Source organism: Sphaerodactylus townsendi, linkage group LG01, assembly GCF_021028975.2.
Source record: "Sphaerodactylus townsendi isolate TG3544 linkage group LG01, MPM_Stown_v2.3, whole genome shotgun sequence".
In the NCBI taxonomy this organism is placed as follows: domain Eukaryota; kingdom Metazoa; phylum Chordata; class Lepidosauria; order Squamata; family Sphaerodactylidae; genus Sphaerodactylus; species Sphaerodactylus townsendi.
Genome location: NC_059425.1, coordinates 188,518,354 through 188,537,243, shown reverse-complemented (window position 1 = coordinate 188,537,243; position 18,890 = coordinate 188,518,354).

Sequence of the window (18,890 nt, the reverse complement as noted above, 5' to 3'; positions counted from 1 at the left end):
GAATGGTTCCCCACACATGACAAAGAGAAATATCTTCGCTTCAAGCCACGCTTTTAAAAAAACGTCCAAGGGGTTTGTTATTTTCTTCACAGGAAACATTTAAACAGCACTACATCCCCAGAACAAGGAGTGGTACAGTCTAGAAAAGGTTGTACCCAGAGGCGTAACAGGGAAGAAAAGCGCCCAGTGCGCTGGTGCATCCTTCGCCACACCCTGGAACGCCCACACCATGCCTCCGGAATGCCCTCACCCACACCCCTGCAGGGGTGCGCGCCCGGTGCATCGTGCGCACGCTCCCACCCCCTTGGAGCTACGCCTCTGGTTGTACCACATGATTTTTCAGAGTGGCTCTCAGCAAATCATTCTGATTTTATAGAAAACTAAAGAAAAAAACTTTATTTAAATGAAACCATATTTTTATTTTATTTTATTAGATTAATACCTCCTCCCTTCCCAACCAACACAAAGCTTTCCACAAAGTTTAAACATTGAATATAGAATTTAACATTAAAACTAATACTGAATTAAAAACCCACAGATGGCAAACAATTAAAATAACAAGAACCCCAAGCCTATAATATATTATTTATTTTATTTATTTATTTCATTTTTAAACCGCCCTCCCCCGAAGGGCTCAGGGCGGTGTACATCAACATCATAATACAAATATAAAACAATCTATAACAATTTTAAATTAATAGAATTTAAACAATTTAAAATTTACAATTTACAGATGGCGACTTATCCCAACCCCATTCCCGCCCACAGGAGACCAAGATGGTATGGGGGTCAGATGGTCATCCCGGCTGGCCAAAAGCCTGGCGGAACAGGTAACCGGCTTTTGTTACAGGCCCCCCAAGTGAAACTCTGAAGAGTCCCTCAGGGCCCTGGTCTCCTTAGGGGAGCCTGTCTCCACCAGGTAGGGAGCCAGGGCTTGAGTAAAAGCCCTGGCCCCCCTTGTTGAGGCTAGCCGGATCTTTTTTGCAGGCCAGGGATTTCCAGCAACCGCTTCTCCGTAGAGCCGAGGGCCCTAGTAGGAGCAGTAATGGGAGATGCGATCCCTCAGATATGTAGGCCCAATGCCGCTTAATAATGGCCTTTGGGAAGGTCAAGACCAGCACTTTGAAGATGGCCTGGAACTTCGATGGGCAGCGTCAGTGTAGATGGTATAGGACCGGAGTAATCCAGTCCCAACTAGCTGTTCCTGTAAGTAGTCTGGCTGCCGTGCATGTTGAGAGCGAAGTTTCAATTTCCGATCACCGGACAGAGTGCAGGCCAGCGTAGATGCGGCGTTACAATAATCCAGCCTAGAGGTGACCGCTGCATGGATCACTGTGGCCAGGGTCAGAACGTATTGGACAGATCACGGGGCTACCTTTGTCTCATGCATATATCGCCGAGATGGTAAAAAAGCTTATCTGGCAGTTTGAGTGGACCCTGGCCCTCCATTGATAATGTCGGGTCCAAAGCCACCAAGCTCTTAACAGTCGGAGGTTAGATGTAAGACCTTGCCGCTTAGCGACGGCAAACAAAAGATCCACACCGGGTCTCTCCCCTCGGGTCCCAAACTACAAAAGGACTATCTCCAGCGTTGCAGGGTGTAGCTTCAACCGACTTGCTCTCAACCACCCAGCTACAGCTTCTAAACAGCACTGGAGAGCTCCAGGGGCCGCAGACGGGCTGCCCTCCATCGTGAACACGAGCTGGAGTGAAATGCATCGGCGTACTGATAGCACCGCAGCCCGAAACTCCGGACTAAACTTGCCAGGGGCGCATGTAGATATTAAAAAGCATCGGGGAGAGGATCGCCCCCTGCGGCACCCCACATTCAATATGTTGTCCCCTATCCCGATATGGTTCTTTTACAAGAGTTGGCTGGGAGGGGGGGGGGGGCATTAAGGATAACAATCTTAATTCCAGGTTTATGAGCACAACTTTTGCAGTTTAATCCTCACAGTTACTATAAAAAAGCACGAAATGGCACAGTATTCTACACATAGGATCAATGCCAAGGATTAACAAATTCCAACATGGAAAAACGTATTAATTTCTGGCCTTAAGCATCTCTACACAAGTAGAAGAATGAGGAAATGAGACGTGTGCAAAAAGTCATTTTACTAGCTCTGTATTTCATAATAAACAGATACCCAAGTAATGAAGTAATTTTGAAGTGTGTCAGAAAGGTTCATTCCGCACATGCAGAATAATGCACTTTCAAACTGCTTTCAGTGCTCTTTGAAGCTGTGCGGAATGGCAAAATCCACTTGCAAACAGTTGTGAAAGTGGTTTGAAAACGCATTATTTTGCGTGTGCGGAACAGGCCAAAGTCACAAGAATTGTTCAGCATTAACAAATCTTGACTTTACCAAACTTTTTATTGGTGTGGGTTTTTTTTTGCACTCAAGTTGTTGGGTTGTCCAGGTAGAGAATCTGAATTAGTTCTCGTAAGAATTGTTCTTTTTGAGCTGTCTACTCTGATAAATCCGAGAGATACCTGGGCCAGGTAGTTTATAACAGGGATCTCCATCCTTTTTTGAGCCTGCAGGTACATTTGGAATTCTGACACAGCATAGTGGGCCGAGCAACAACATGTCTTCCACAAAAACAGCTGCCACGGGAAACGGAGCCAGCCACGAAATAATTGCCACAAAATAATTGCCAGTTTAACCTCAGTACCGCAGTGCCTATCCTTGTGCTGTGGAGCAGCAGTGGCGTAGGAGGTTAAGAGCTCGTGTATCTAATCTGGAGGAACCGGGTTTGATTCCCCGCTCTGCCGCCTGAGCTGTGGAGGCTTATCTGGGGAATTCAGATTAGCCTGTGCACTCCCACACATGCCAGCTGGGTGACCTTGGGCTAGTCACAGCTCTTCGGAGCTCTCTCAGCCCCACCCACCTCACAGGGTGTTTGTTGTGAGGGGGGAAGGGCAAGGAGATTGTAAGCCCCTTTGAGTCTCCTGCAGGAGAGAAAGGGGGGATGTAAATCCAAACTCTTCTTCTTCTTCTTCATCCCAAAGAAACATTTTCAAAAGTCTGCATAGCCAATCAAATCTCCAATAGTCAATCGGAAATCTGATTGGGGAAAAATCCACCTGGCCCCACCCACAGACCACGCTGGGAACCCCTGCTTTAAAAAGAAGAATTCTTGGAGAACTATGTGGTCCAGGTTCTCTAATTGTATATGACAGCATATTATCTTATTACAGGGTTAAAAAGACACCCAATAAACTCAACAATAAGGATGAGAGGATGTAGGAACCCTAACGCTTTGGTGATACCAGCCCCCCGCCCCCCCGGTACTCAATTTGACATCTGACAAACCATTGCTGTAAAAATTCTAATCTGCACTAAAACACCGATGCCAATTTAAATAGCAGAAGCAAGCCTTTCTCAGCACCATTCCTCCAAACGGTTGCAAATTCTCTGTTCAGCCCGCAGGTGGAGCCGGAAGAGAGGAAGCTGGTAGGAAGGCCGTCCGGAGAACTAGGGGAGAAGAAAAAACACATTAACCTTAGAGTCGGAAGGCAAACATATGCTCCTTCTGTAGAGTCTTTCCAGATATTTCCAGATATCAATGAGGATTGGAATTAGGGCTTCCATTTTCCTGGGTGTAAGCCCCATTGAGAAGTAAAGCTTACTTCTGATAGACCTGCTTTGGTTGGCCTGTAGAACATGAAGAATGCGTCACCATGGCCAAGGGGTTTCAGACTTTGTACCTGCTTTGTCTGCATTGACTTCCATGTAGAACAGAGTCCCTTCCAGAGGTGGGATCCAGCAGGCTCTCACAGGTTCCCGAGAGTAGGTTACTAATTATTTGTGTGTGCCGAGAGGGGGTTACTAATTGGTGATTTTGCTACGTGATTTTTGCCTTAGTTACGCCACTCCTCTCAGCAGCAGCGCGCAGAACTTGAAGCAGTCTAGCAGGAGGGGCACCGGCGTGCGTGGCAGCCTGCGCCTGCGTGCATTCGTTTCCCGCCCAAGGACTGGCGCAGCGGCTGCGTCTTTGCCACAGCCCTACCCAGGAATGCCCCGCCCCTGGAATGCCCGCCCACGCCCTCATCGTGCCCCGCCCAGCTCCATTGGCATTACACCACAGTTTGAATCCCACCACCATGGGAACCTGTTACTAAAATTTTTGGATCCCACCACTGATGACAACCTGCGCACCAGCAGTCTTAGCAAGAGCAAAAAATGTTTGTTATCCTTCTGAGTCCCTGATTATAAGAATCCACTGACCAGGACTGTACATTTTCCCTCACCTCCTCCCTCCCTCCCTGGATTACTCGTCATTCAGCGCTTCTTCATGAGCAAACATTCCCTTCCCCTGCTCATTGAAGGAGATGCAAGGCTGCACATAAGAGTCTTTGTTGGGAGGAACTTTCCTGCCAAGGCTGAGACTGGAGAAGAAGGAGACAGACTGTATGCCATGTCCTGGGCTTGTGGTTAGGAAGAAAGGAGGGAGGCAGCAGAGAATGGGGGTGAGGGAGGCAGGAGAGAAAGGGGGTGAGGGAGGCAGGAGAGAATGGGGGTGGGGGAGGCAGGAGAGAAAGGGGGTGAGGGAGGCAGGAGAGAATGGGGGTGGGGGAGGCAGGAGAGAAAGGGGGTGAGGGAGGCAGGAGAGAATGGGGGTGACCATTCAGCCTTTTGTGCCCGTCTCTCTTGCAGAACAGAGTGTTACACAAGAAAATGAAACAGAGATTTCTTCTGCTCGTACTGTTGTAACAAGAGAAGAGAAACCCATACTTATGGCTCCTCCGAGGATTTGCAGAAGACCTCAGGTGACTATTTCCTTTCTGCACATGTTCTTCTTTAGCTTCCATTGAACGTTTCAACCGTGGTCCTGTTCCTGCAACTGGGTTTCTCTGGAGATCAGCGGTTTACAAACTGCTTCCCTGCCTCTCCCCACAAGAGACACCTTGGGGCTTTCCCCACTGACAGAGTTGAACTGGTTTCTACCTAGGTTCGCCTCAGTGAATCCCCACTGCCACTGAGCTCAACATTGTTTTGTCTCAGTTCCCCCCCCCCCCCCGAACTGTGACATCCTTGTCGCAGTTATGAACTACACTTTTTTGCCGGAACAAGGTCGATACCGCTTCGAAGTGGGGAAGCATCGAAACGACACCTCATCCGTTCAACCAATCACGAGCCGCTTTTGTGGCATGCGCAGAACGGGAGAGTCGTGGCAGGCAGAAAGCGCATGTAACTGTAAACTGTAAACTGTAAAAACTGTTAAAAAAAAGAACGCTCCCGTTTCCCGCCGTAACACAAGCGCCAATCACGATCGAGGAGCGAAACAGACACCAAGATGATCCCGCCCACTTAGCTCGGTTCCAGGGGGCCAACTCAGTTGCTGTGGGGACAGCCTGGAATCGCCCTCCACTGAAGGGAACCGAGTCGACCTTAGCTCCCTTCTGTAGTGGGGAAAGCCTCCTTGTGAGATAGGCGGGGCTAAGAGAGTTTGGAGAGAACTGTGACAAGCCTAAGATCACCCAGCTGATTTCAAGTGGAGGAGTGGGGAAACAGGTCCAGTTCACCAGATTAGTGCCCACCGTCATTCATGAGAAGAAGTGGGGAATCAAATTCGCTTCTTCTGATTAGAATCCATCACTTTTAACTACTACACTACAATCAAATCACTTCCAGAAAATGTCAGTGGCCCCTTCCGCACACGCAAAATAATGTGTTTTCAAACCGCTTTCACAACTGTTTGCAAGTGGATTTTGCTATTCCACACAGCTTCAAAGAGCACTGAAAGCAGTTTGAAAGTGCATTATTCTGCATGTGCGGAATGAGCCAGTGAATGTCTAAAAGCCGGCCAAGTTAGAATGCGGCAGCAGCTTCATTCGAAATACCTGCCCAGACATCTAGCTCTTGAAAAGAGCATGAGAAAGAAAACAGGAGAAACAGACACTTCCCTTCTGCCTGATACAGCAGCCTATTTGCCTCTTTCCATTACTCATTCAGGAGTGTTAGGTGCTGGATGAATGTTGACCATTAAGTATCCGCTTCCTGTAACTCTCAAGGCCTGCTGCCAGGCTAGACTTGGATGGAATAGGAGGGATTTATGGCAATTTTTTTTTTTTTGTCAGTAGGAGCCCCGTAGAGCACAGGGGTAAGCCGCAGTGCTGTGATCAAAGCTCTGCTCATTACTGGAATTTAATCCCAATGTAAGTCAGTTTTAAGCAGTCAGCTCAAGACTGACTCAGCCTTCCATCCTTCCAAGATGAGTAAAATGAATACCCAGCTTGCTGGGAGTAAAGCAGTGGTGGGATCCAAAAATTTTAGTAACAGGTTCCCATGGTGGTGGGATTCAAACTGTGGCGTAGCGCCAAAGGGGCTGGGCAGGGCATTCTGGGGGCGTGGCTGGGCATTCTGGGGGCGGGGCATTAATAACTTCTCTGTTACTGTAAAAAACTCTTACTGTAAAAAAAAAGTTCCTAATTTCCACCTGGTATCTTTCTGTCCATAATTTAAACTCATTCTAGCAAGTCCTATCGTCTACTGCCAACAGAAACCACGACTTCTCCTCTAATTGACTGCCTGTCCAATACTTAATACTTTCAAATACTTAATTTTGTTTCTAGAAATCAAAAGAAGGAGACTTTCCTTAAACAAGGAACTTGACCATATTTCTAAAACATGTTTTAAAAACAGCCCAACAGGGAGAATTTATCCCGTTTGCTACCTTCGCTAACCAGCCACATAGGAAACAACAGGACTTTATGATTTTTGGACTTAATGGAATTTCTAACGGAAAAGCAGACCCAATTAGTAACCCCCTCTTGGCACACACAAATAATTAGTAACCCATTCTCGGGAACTGGTGAGAACCTGCTGGATCCCACCTCTGGGGTAAAGTATAGACAACTAGGGTAGGCAATGGCAAACCACCCCGTAAACATAGTCTCAGGGGCAGAGCGAGGGAGAACTGCACCCGGGACGCATGCGTGCCCTGCGCCCCCACCCCACTTCTGTCTGCCCCTACCCCACCTGGAACACCCCCAGAACACCCCAGTCATTCCCCTGGAAACGCCCCAGCCACACCCCCGCCACGCCTGGGGCGTTGTGCCTCCCTGCCCCGTTGGCACTATGCCACCGCAGAGTCTCCTAGTAATGAGTCAGTAATGACCCTTTACCTTTACACTTGTCTACAGAAATATTATAATTATTTTTATTTAAACTTTCTCATCGCTTTGCCAATCTATCAGATTGTTTTTGAACTACTAGTCCCAACTAGCTTTATGTTGTGGTAGAAAGTGTTATCCCGTCACAGCTGACTTATGGCAACCCTGCAGAGTTTTCAAAAGCGAGACACTTTGGAGGTATAATTTGACAGCATTTTCCACCGCCGCCAATCACCTTGAGCCCAGAGAAAGCAGGGTAGAAATATGAATACAAATGAATGGCAAGGAAATGGTTTGGCTTTTGTTTTCTCTATTCTGTAGTTTCACTTTTTTTTAAAAAAAAAAATTCCTGATTAGCTTATCTTTGTGTGTGTAGAATAAAACTGTTTTTTCCCCTTTTCTGTACAATTTGTTCTTTTGGCTTTTAAGAGACTTTCTAGGTTGCTTTACCCAAGGGTTGGACACTTTGAGTTCACATACCAGGTAGACCTTAGAAACAGGAACCACAGGTAGAATCACCCTGCTCGCACACATGCCCTTCTTTGTTGCTCCTTATAGCTTTGTCATCTGCTGACTGAATATCGGCCAGTCCCCTCCCGGGGGGGTTAATGCCGGACATCATCTACTTATTTTAATTGTGGAAGATCACTGCAGCTAGTGTTTTAATGTTTAATTTATTTATTGTTTTAATTGAAACTATTTGCTGTATTCAAATGATGATTGTTTTGTGAACCGCCCTGAGCCATTCACCGCCCTGAGCCATTCGGGGGTAGGGCGGTCTATTAAATTAATTAATCAATCAAATATTAATAATATTAATAATATTAATATTAATATAATAATATTATAATATATTATATTATTATAATATTATATTATTATAATATTATATGATGATGATGATGATGATGATGATGATGATGATGATGATGATGATGATGATGATGATGATGATGATGATGATGATCATCCCACTAGTAGTCGGTGCTCTAGGAGGAATCTCAAGAAATCTTGAAAAACATCTGGAAAGCCTAAACTTGGACAGAACATCAGCCCACATGCTGCAGAAAGCAGCACTTCTAGGAACTGCACATATTCTACGCAAATACCTCTAATATCCTAGGTCCTTGGGAAGGACTCGATATTCAGAGATGAATTCCAGACACTTGTATTGTGTTGTTATGTGTATAATAATAACAATAATGATGATGATGATGATGATGATGATGATGATGATGATGATGATGATGATGATGATGATGATGATGATGATGATGATGATGATGTTGGGAAAGGGGATTATTGGTTGACTTAGAGCACTGGTTCTCAACCTTTTTTCACTTGCGTACCCCTTGGCAACCCAGTTCCCTAAAATTGTACCCCCATATTAGCAAACTGATTCCATAATTTTTTCGCACATCCCCAAATGCTCTGGCACGTATTCCTGGGGGTATGTGTATCCCAGGTTAGGAACCACTGACCTAGAGCAAGGTATCCTCCAACATTTGTAACTGGTGGCAGCAACTTCCAAGGAATTTCTCTTGAGTCTGAGAGAGTTGTGGCATACACAGACAAACAACACATATAGAGAAACAGGGGCAATGAGGCCATATATGCAATATATCTACATCTGTTTACTTTATTTATTTCCCCACCATTCTCTCGAATGGGGACCCAAGTGGCTTACAGCATTCTCCCCTTCTTAATTTTATTCTCACAACAAGTCTGTGAGGGAAATTTGCCTGAGAGTGTGTGATTGGCTCAAGATCACAAAAGGGATCTGGGAGTCTTAGTAGACCACAAACTGAACATGCGTCAACAGTGAGATGCGGCAGCCAGGAAAGCCAGTGCAATTCTGGGCTGTATCCATAGGAGTACAGTGTCTAGATCGAGGGATGTAATTGTACCTCTTTATTCTGCATTGATTAGACCTCACCTGGAATATTGTGTACAGTTCTGGGCATCGCAGTTCAAGAAAGGTATTGACAAGCTGTAATGTGTCCAGAGGAGGGCAACCAAAATGGTAAAAAGATCTGGAATCCTTGCCCTACCAGGAATGATTTAGGGATTTAGTTATTTGAAGGGATGTCATGTTGGTGAGGGAGCAAGCTTGTTTTCTGTGGCTCCAGAGACTAGGACCAGGAGTCATGGGTTCAAGGAGAAGGAAAAGAGATTCCACCAAAACATCAGGAAAAACTTCCTGACAGTAAGGGCTGTTTGACAGTGGAATGCACTACCTCGGAGTGTGGTGGAGTCTTCTTCTTTGGAGCAGAGGCTGGATGGCCATCTGTCAGGAGTGCTTTGAGCAGCAGTGGCGTAGGAGGTTAAGAGCTCGTGTATCTAATCTGGAGGAACCGGATTTGATTCCCAGCTCTGCTGCCTTAGCTGTGGAGGCTTATCTGGGGAATTCAGATCAGCCTGTACACTCCCACACAAGCCAGCTGGGTGACCTTGGGCTAGTCACAGCTTCTCGGAGCTCTCTCAGCCCCACCGACCTCACAGGGTGTTTGTTGTGAGGGGGGAAGGGCAAGGAGATTGTAGGCCCCTTTGAGTCTCCTGCAGGAGAGAAAGGGGGGATATAAATCCAAAACTCTTCTTCTTCTTCTTCTTTGATTATGTGTTCCTGTATTGCAGGGGGTTGGACTTGATGGCCCTTGGGGTCTCTTCCAACTCTTCTATGATCACCCACCAAGTGTCCAGATACAGGTTATCCAAACCTTGCTTTCTCAGATCCTAATCCGGCACTCTTGCGGATCCTAATCCGGCTCTGGATTTGGGGACTAGTGATTCTTTATGGAACTCAATATACAGTGTTATTTATATTGCTGTCAGATTTCTGGGTGATGCTATTCTCTAAGGTCTATGGCATTTTCTCAGTCACAGAATACCAGCATCTGTAATATTCTCTCTCGTGCATTTTGAAATTAAGGTATGGTTTAGCTTTGTTTGACATCATCTGAACAACTGTCGCAGGGAGTGAATTTGGTGGTGACCTAGAAAAACAAGAAAAGCTTCTGGCAAAGAGCAGAATTCTGATAAGTATAGAAGGAGATGAGCCAAAATGTTATTCATCAAAATGCCACGGTAAGAGCATGAATGGCAAATATAGGCCACGGTCGACAAACACAGAGGAGAACAGAGAGCAGAAGCCGCAGACTGAAGTAGAAAATGTGCAAACATTAACTAAGGGGTCAATATTTTAACAGTCACGCTAAAATGACATGGGTGACATTCAAAGTAAAATCTGAGGACGAAATGAGGGCAGTTTAAAGCAGGGATCCCCAAACTTGGAAACCGTGGGTGCCCTGGTGCCGCTGACACCTTTCCCGGCACCCATGAAGGCTTTTTAAAAGGGGGTGGGCTTTTGCCCAGCAAGTGTCTGATAAGCTTTATGTATGCAAGAAAAGGATTTAAAACAATTCATTTGAAAAGGCATCCTGTTAAGCAAAGAATCTGCCTGAAATGTTGAAGAGTTATGGCACCCACTACCTGTATTTTAATTGGACAAGTTAGCAAAGGCTGGGGATTCCTGTTCCTTTAAAAGGGCTGAGGCAGAGGTGGTGGCGGAGTGAGGGGGAACTGTGCCCGGGGCACACGTGTGTCCTGTGCCCCTGCCACGCCACGCCACGCCTGCTGCACCACACCCCAGAACGGTCCCGCCGTGCCCCGGAATGCCCCCGCCACACCCCCACACCGGCATGTGCCTTTTGCATCATGCACCCTCCGTCCCCTTGGTGTTACACCACTGGGGAGAGGTTATTGCTTGATTCAGCAAATGGACTAACATTAATTCATTTACAGAGAAAACATCCTATGGCACATAGAAACAAGTGGGGATAGAAAAACATTCACCAGTGTTTACTTTTCCCCTCAGATTCAGTCAGCTGTAATTAATTCCATTACTTGGGGCAAGGACACATTTCCTGATTCCTCCCCTCTAGTGACAGTGTAGTAAATGATCTCTTCTGCACAGCACAAAAAAAGATGTCTGTGGGACGTCTTATAAAGAGGGGACTCCAGTGGTGGGATCCAAAAATTTTAGTAACAGGTTCCCATGGTGGAGGGATTCAAACTGTGGCCTAGCGCCAATGGGGCTGGGCGGGGCACAACGGGGGCATGGCCGGGCATTCCTGGGCGGGGCTGTGGCAAGGACGCAGCCGCTGTGCCAGTCCTTGGGCGGGAAACGAGTTCACGCAGGCGCAGGCTGCCACGCACGCCAGTGCACCTCCTGCTAGACTGCTTCAAGTCCTGCGCGCTACTGCTGAGAGGAGGGGCGTAACTAAGGCAAAAATCACGGGACAAACTCACCAATTAGTAACCCCCTCTCGGCACACACAAATAATTAGTAACCTACTCTTGGGAACCTGTGAGAACCTGCTGGACCCCACCTCTGGGTGACTCCACACACCCAAAATAAGATGTCCCGGGGACATCTTAAAAAGAGCCAGCTTCTGGTGTGCTTTCCAGACAGCAAAGGGGTCAGAGGGGGGGAAAGGCTGTTTCCTGGCTGACTGTTTTGCTCTCTGGTCAGTTTCACTCTCGCCTTGCACCCGACATTTTGTGTGCGACTGCAGAGATTCTCCCTGCAGCCATTTGCTCTGCAGGCTCCAATTCTGGGCACCTTTTCAGCCCCAAAAGTACATAGCTGTACTCAGCTGGTCCTGCCAATTCCAGAAATATATAGTTTTCCTATTTTTTTAAAAAAAAATTGGTGAGCTATCTCTGTAGCTATGCAAACATGAATATGAGAATCTTAGTCAGAAGACCAGCCTCTCATCAAGAAGTATTGGGTTGAACTGCCCTCTGTGGATTAACTTGTTGGTCCATGGAGGGCAGGTCAACCCAGTGTTTTTCAATGGGTGGCAGACCCGTCTTTCGAGTGGCTAAGATTCTTTATGTGTGTCTGCATCGCTTCAGAGATAGCTCAACAAGTTAAAAACAACAACAGGAAAACTACCTATTGCTAGAATTGACAGGATCAGCCAGTGGTGGGATCCAAAAATTTTAGTAACAGGTTCCCATGGTGGTGGGATTCAAACAGTGGCGTAGCGCCAATGGGGCTGGGCGAGGCACGACGGGGGCGTGGGCGGGCATTCCGGGGGCGGGGCATTAATAATTTCTCTGTTACTGTAAAAAACTCTTACTGTAAAAAAAAGTTCCTAATTTCCAGCTGGTATCTTTCTGTCCATAATTTAAACTCATTCTAGCAAGTCCTATCGTCTACTGCCAACAGAAACCACGACTTCTCCTCTAATTGACTGCCTGTCAAATACTTAATACTTTCAAATACTTAATTTTGTTTCTAGAAATCAAAAGAAGGAGACTTTCCTTAAACAAGGAACTTTACCATATTTCTAAAACATGTGTTTAAAACAGCCCAACAGGGTGAATTATCCCGTTTTCTACCTTCGCTCACCAGCCACATAGGAAACAACAGGACTTTATGATTTTTGGACCTAATGGAATTTCTAACGGAAAAGCAGACCCAATTGGTAACCCCCTCTCGGCACACACAAATAATTAGTAACCCACTCTCGGGAACTGGTGAGAACCTGCTGGATCCCACCTCTGGGACGAGCTGAGTACAACTATGTACTTTTGGGGCTGAAAAGACGCCTGGGATCAGAGCCTGAAGAGCAAATGTCCTAGGGCAACTTTCAGAGAATGGAGGCAGGGAGAATCCCTTCACCAGCACATAAAATGTTGGGCGAAAGCTGAGGGTGAAACTGAGCAGAGAACAAAACTGGGGTGCTGTGTGGTTTCCGGAGGATCTGATGCCAGCCACAGATGCAGGCGAAACGTCAGGAGAGAATGCTGCTAGAACATGGCCATACAGCCCGGAAACCACACAGCACCCCAGTGATTCCGGCCGTGAAAGCCTTCGACAATACAGAGAGCAAAATGGTTGGGCAAGAAAAATAAGAGGCCTGCTGAGCTCTGCATTTCAGGGGATGTCTTGCAGGTGGCTTAGGGGGAAAAGGTGAACTTTGAAGCATTCTTCAAAAAAACCGTCCTGAGCTAAAAGAAGGCATCCTAAAGACATCTTTGGAAGAAAGCTGCGTAGAGTGCCTTCCCGGGATACCATTTTAGAGCCCCCAGGCACATCTTATTAGGCTGTGTGGAATGAACCAATGTCAGTTTATATAAAGATATAAATATCTAAGAAAATTTGTGAGGTAAATGTTTTGTCAAAATGCCTCCTATTGAAGTAAAAGCACTTGAGGGGACTGAAGTGAGTTTGTTGCTTACAGGGGGTAGCACAGAAACTGACGACATTGTGAATAGTGACCAAGTAGAGCTCTGGAAGATAAAGCAAGAAACACAACCTGAGAAATAAAAAGCAGAAAGGGAATTACAGTTGGTCAGAATGGCACAAGAAAGGGAAGAGAGAGAAGCCCAAAGAAAAATAGAATTAAAACGAAAGGATATAGAACAGAGGCGTTCCTCCCATTGGGCAAAGTGGGCAGTTGCCCTGGGCGCAGCCCTGTGGGGGGCGCAGGTTTGTTTGTGGGATTTTTTGTATTTTCAGTGTTTTTCCATTTTTAGCCTGCAGAGGGCGCATTGTTTAGGCTAGCAGCACCCAAATTTCAGAGATGTTTTGGGAGACTCTCCTGATGCTATCACACAGGTTTGGTGAGGTTTGGTTCAGGGAGTCCAAAGTTATGGACTCCCAAAGGGGTGCCCCATCCCCCATTGTTTCCAATGGGAGCTAATAGGAGATGAGGCTGTTTTCAAAAAATTATTTCTGCTATGTGGCATGGCTTATTGCTGTGCTCAGATTTGTGAGTTGGGGCATGTTCTATAATGTGATGGTGACTTTGAAACAACCTGGTGTAAAAAATCATTGCTTGGTCACAGTGGGGGAGGGCAGCTGCCCATGGGGGCGCCAAACTCCAGTTTGCCTAGATACGCCACTGGGCATAGCTACAAGGGGGGGGGGGTGCGTGTTGCATTGGGCATGCGCCTGGGGGGGCATCAAATTCAGGTTTTGCCCAGGGCTACAGTTTGCCAAGTTACGCCACTGATATAGAATGAACAGACTTCTCTCTGTGATACACCTCTGAAGGTGCCAGCCACAGATGCAGGCAAAACGTTAGGAACAAGATTCACCAGACCATGGCCACACAGCTCAGAAAGCCCACAACAACCAGCTGAATCCGCCGTGAAAGCCTTTGGCCTCCACCAATATTCCTGTGTCTTGTTTCTGTTGCCAGTGTTTTAAATAGCTGCACGGTGCCTGAGCAAACATTCCAGGCAAGTTATCGTTTAATATCTTTCGGCCAGCTCTTTCTTCCACTGTCTTTCACAATTGTCTCTTAATGTGTTTCATTTATCCATTAACTCGAAAGTGCAGCCGCAGCTGTTAATGCTGAAACATCTTTTTAGTGCTCTTTGGAACTGGCGTGGTGGGGGTGGTGCCTTGTCTTTTTTAGCACTCCAATTATGTATCTCAAGTAGGTCACCGCTTCTCCCTAAAGAGGGCATTTCAAATATCAAGTTTCTTTTCATTTGTTTGTTAATACAGCAACTCAGCCAAGTTGGATTACCAGCTTTTGGGCATCAGCTCCCAGAATTGCAACTGATCTTCAGACTACAGAGATCCTGTTAACGTCAGGAGGAATCCTGTTAACGTCAGGAGGAATCCTGTTAACGTCAGGAGGAATCCTGTGGGCACTGTGAAAAAGGCTGGAATGTCTTCATTTGACTCACTATTGAACATCTGGAGTGGAACCTTGCCACATTTATAGGCATGCTCGTGGAATGACCATGGCCCATTGGGCTGGATCCAATGAGCTTTTGAGCGTATGAAAAAGGGAGAAGGGTTCCCCTTTTTCCGTCAAAAAAGCTGGGCTGGGGACCGCTGGAGTTGGCATGAACAAAGGCCATTTGGGAGCTACATGGGGAAGAATTAGGTGACTGGAAAAAAATTGGCAGGATTCAGCTCATTAAGTCAAAGTCATGGCTTGGTTCCCAAGTACTGAAGCCTTACATGTAGACAGCAATGGAGATTTTTCCCAGTAGGGGAAAAGCTGCAGCTAACTTTCACTCACTTTTGCTGAAGGCCTAGAGCTTAATTTCACAAATGTTGCCAGAGATTAGGGGTCAGAAGGCAGCAGCAGCAGCAGCAGCAGGAGGCCCGTGAGCAGTTTCCTGAAGTTTAAATAATTTTTTTACTGAAATACAGCTGCAGGAACTACAGATGTTATCAGCGCACCAGCAAGCAGTGTGTGCGTGTAAAGGGAAATCCTTAACCTTATTATCTGTTGATATACAGTGGTTTAGTGAAAAACGTCTGCCATCATTTCTCCTGTTGGGCAATACATCACCTTGGTAACTTCTCTGTGGAGCTTTCTTACCAGGTGATACTTTAGGTCAGTGTGCGTGGTACACATATTTATATCTTCTTGCTCGGACAGGGATATACAGCTCTGGTTGTCCTCATGCACTTCTATGAGCTGAGATAACATCTATCCCTAGGTCTGTCAGTAGCTGACGGAGCCATTGTATCTCTTGACAACCCCATGCTGCTGGTACATATTCTTCTTCTTCCTAGATCAGTGGCGGCGAAGCTTTGGCACTCCAGATGTTATGGACTACAATTCCCATCAGCCCCTACAATTGGCCATGCTGGCAGGGACTGATGAGAATTATAGTCCATAACATCTGGAGTGCCAAAGGTTCGCCACCACGGTCCTAGATAATGCTACTATATCCTGTTTCTTTCTTGACTAGCTTATGACCCCTCCTCCATAGAAAAATAAGTGGCCACTGGTGGATTCTCTTCCATTCATATCTGCCAGGGGCGTAGCTAGGGAAAATGGAGCCTGGGGCAGACCCTGAGTTTTCTGCCCCCCATGAGTTTTCTGTGCCCCTCCCCCACATGCCCCACTTACCTTAGACAGCGGCAGGGCCTGGAAAGGCCAGGTAGGGGCATGTGCAGCAGCCTCTGCTGGGCCTGGCAGGGCGGGGCAAGGGGGGGAGCAGGAGGGGTGTGGGGGCGATTTTCCACTCCCATGTGACCCCAACGGCGTCTGCCCGGGACGCCTGTCCACCCATCCCCATGGTAGCTACGCCACTGATATCTGCTCCCCAGTCTGCATCTACATATGCCATTAACTTAAGGGTTTTCTAAACTGGCAACATAAGCTTATAGTGAGCAGTCCCCTTCAGATACCCCACAAGCATCTTAATAGCATTCCAGTCTTTTTGTTAGTTGGTGATGCAACCTTTCTACATAGCAAGTCTACTGGTGAGCTACTGTCTGGTCTAGTCAGTGTGTTAATGTGAAGAGACTTACCCAATGCTTCATGAGGTGCACTGTTAGCAGGCAGCTCTTGCGCGCAGACTTGCTGCTTCACATAGCTAATTTCCTTGGGAGTTGGTGCTGAATTGACTTCTTCCACCCTCAGGAATTTTATCTGGTCTTTAATCTTTTGCTCTTGGTTGTTGGGAAAGCTTCCATCTTCTTCCCTCTGTACTTGAATGCCTAGGTAATGTGCAACGTCCCCTATTTCCTGGACTTCAACTCGTTTGTTCAGATGATTCCTTGTTTCCTTGCTGTCATCTGGATTTTCATATGCTGCAATCAAGTCATCAGCTTAAGCAAGTAAATTTGTCATTTTTGTGTTTGATGGATGTGCAAGGAGTCACACACACTTCTCTTTCAGTTTGCTTGAAGGTCGCAAAGAAAGAATACTCTGGGGGCAATGTTGCATTCGCCAGTTCTCACCCAGCTCAATTATTTAGGATAATTTGGTCATTGATGCCCTTGGCAGAAAGGTCCCAAATTACTAGGAATCTGAACCTTATCTGTGAGGTATTTTGGGTGGATAAGATGTTGGATGCAGTTAGCGAACTGGGGGCCCCTTGGCCACCTTCAGGTTCTACTTTGGACCAATTCAGCCTATGTCAACAGATTGCTGAGAGCTGTGAAACCTACCACAAACCCCTTGAATCCGTGCCCATCTTGGTGGGTGAACTTTATTTATTGCAGGAGCTCCATTTCTAGATGGGATGGAGAGTAAATGCAGTTTCCATGGTGGTTTCCCCACTTACAAAATGGTGGCCGATTGCTGCGGTTTCCTTTTCTGCGGGATCTTTTGAGCGTGGGCTTACGGTCCCCACCACAGCTTCCTCCCCTTGGTCAAATGAATTTTGCAGCCACGCAGCAGCTATGCAGGACTCTCCACGATCTGCTCAGGGGCTGTCCTGATTGGTTGCTGCGCTGTTCTGGAGCGGTTTTTTTTTTAATTTTCAAAAGGACAAAACCACGTCTCCACTCTGTGCCGACGAATCCACGGGAAATCAGTAGCCAGAATTCCCGTCATGGCTTTGTAGGGAAAAAAACCTAATTAATGGGGGATGGGGGGTGTTATTTTGAGAGCTGAGTAAAATAAGGAATTCTTTTTAACCATCCCCCCCCCCCCATATTTAATAGTAATTTTCTTCCTATAACTATGCGAAGGAATTGACCTTCCCTCTTCCAATCGCTTTATTCCGAGCGATTAATGGATATCATCGGAGTCTCCTCAAAGCTGCATTTAATGTAGAAACTCGCTCCCCTCTGGCCCATCGAAGCAAAGTGGCCCCGATAGCAACGAGCCATGCCCGGGGCTGGCAAGGCAGCGGAGAGGGATGCTCGATGGCGCCTGGAATGAATCACCTCCATTAGCGTTCTGGCTCCGACCATTCACCTTGCCTTCTCCCCTCTTTCTTCTTGTTGCATTTAATGCTTGTCGTCTCCTGTTGGCAACTTGCGAGGCAGAGAGGAAGAAGCCCTGTCTGCAAAGCCGTCGTCTGGGACAGAAGGGAACCCACGACGGCCCAGCTCGGCTGTATGCCGTCCAGGGGCAAAGCCGTGTCGTCCCTTCTATTCCTCTCGGAGTCTGGAATTCACTTTATCTCGCAAGAAAATGAAAGCAGCAACATCCGATTCAATTAAAATTCTTGCCCCAGGAAGGCTTTTTTGGGCTAGTGTATTGGAACGACATGGAGACGTGTTTCAGCATTAAACAGGAAAAAAATTAAAACCCAGGCTGCGCATGCATAGCGCACACCCCGCCATTGCCTAATTGGACGGAGGGCTCTACTTCACCAGCAACGGCGGGAAACTTAAACCCGGAGTCACCCCCTGGGCTTCCCCACTCCCCCGTGCTCAGTGCGGGGTTTTTGAAAAGTTGCTCGGCCAAACAGGAACTAAAATAACGCACGCAAAGGAGGAAGGAGAGCGGCAGGATTGGGGTCGCTGCGTTGCTGCCGCTGAGGTAGTGGGGAACGCAGCACGCCCCCGGATTATTTGCCGCAAGTGCCCCGCAACTAAAGGTGAGTGGGGAAACGCCCGAGCTAGTCTCAGAGGCGTATCTAGGAAAAATGGAGCCTGTGGAAAATTCTGAGTTTTGCGCCCCCCCCAGCTCCATTTTCCCTAGTGCCCCTTGGTGACTGGACAGCACGGGATCGGGTCCCAGGAGCTGAGCTTGGGTCTAAAGCTGGAGGGTGCCTGCCTGTTGCCTTCTCGGGGGAGGGGGGTGGCGGCTGCTGCAGAGATGGTTGTGCGGGAGGGGGAAGATCACTTCCATGGTTTCCTGACAGGAGTGCAAGCAACAGAGATGGGTTCCCGTGAGGGGGCAGCTGGCCCACATGGCTGGAGCGTCCCGGGACAGCTGGCCACCCACTCACCTTCCACCTCACTCTTCCTCCAAGGTGAGCGGGTGGCCAGCTGTCCCGGGAAGCTCCAGCCATGCGTAGTGGTCAAATTGGCAGTGGCAGCCCC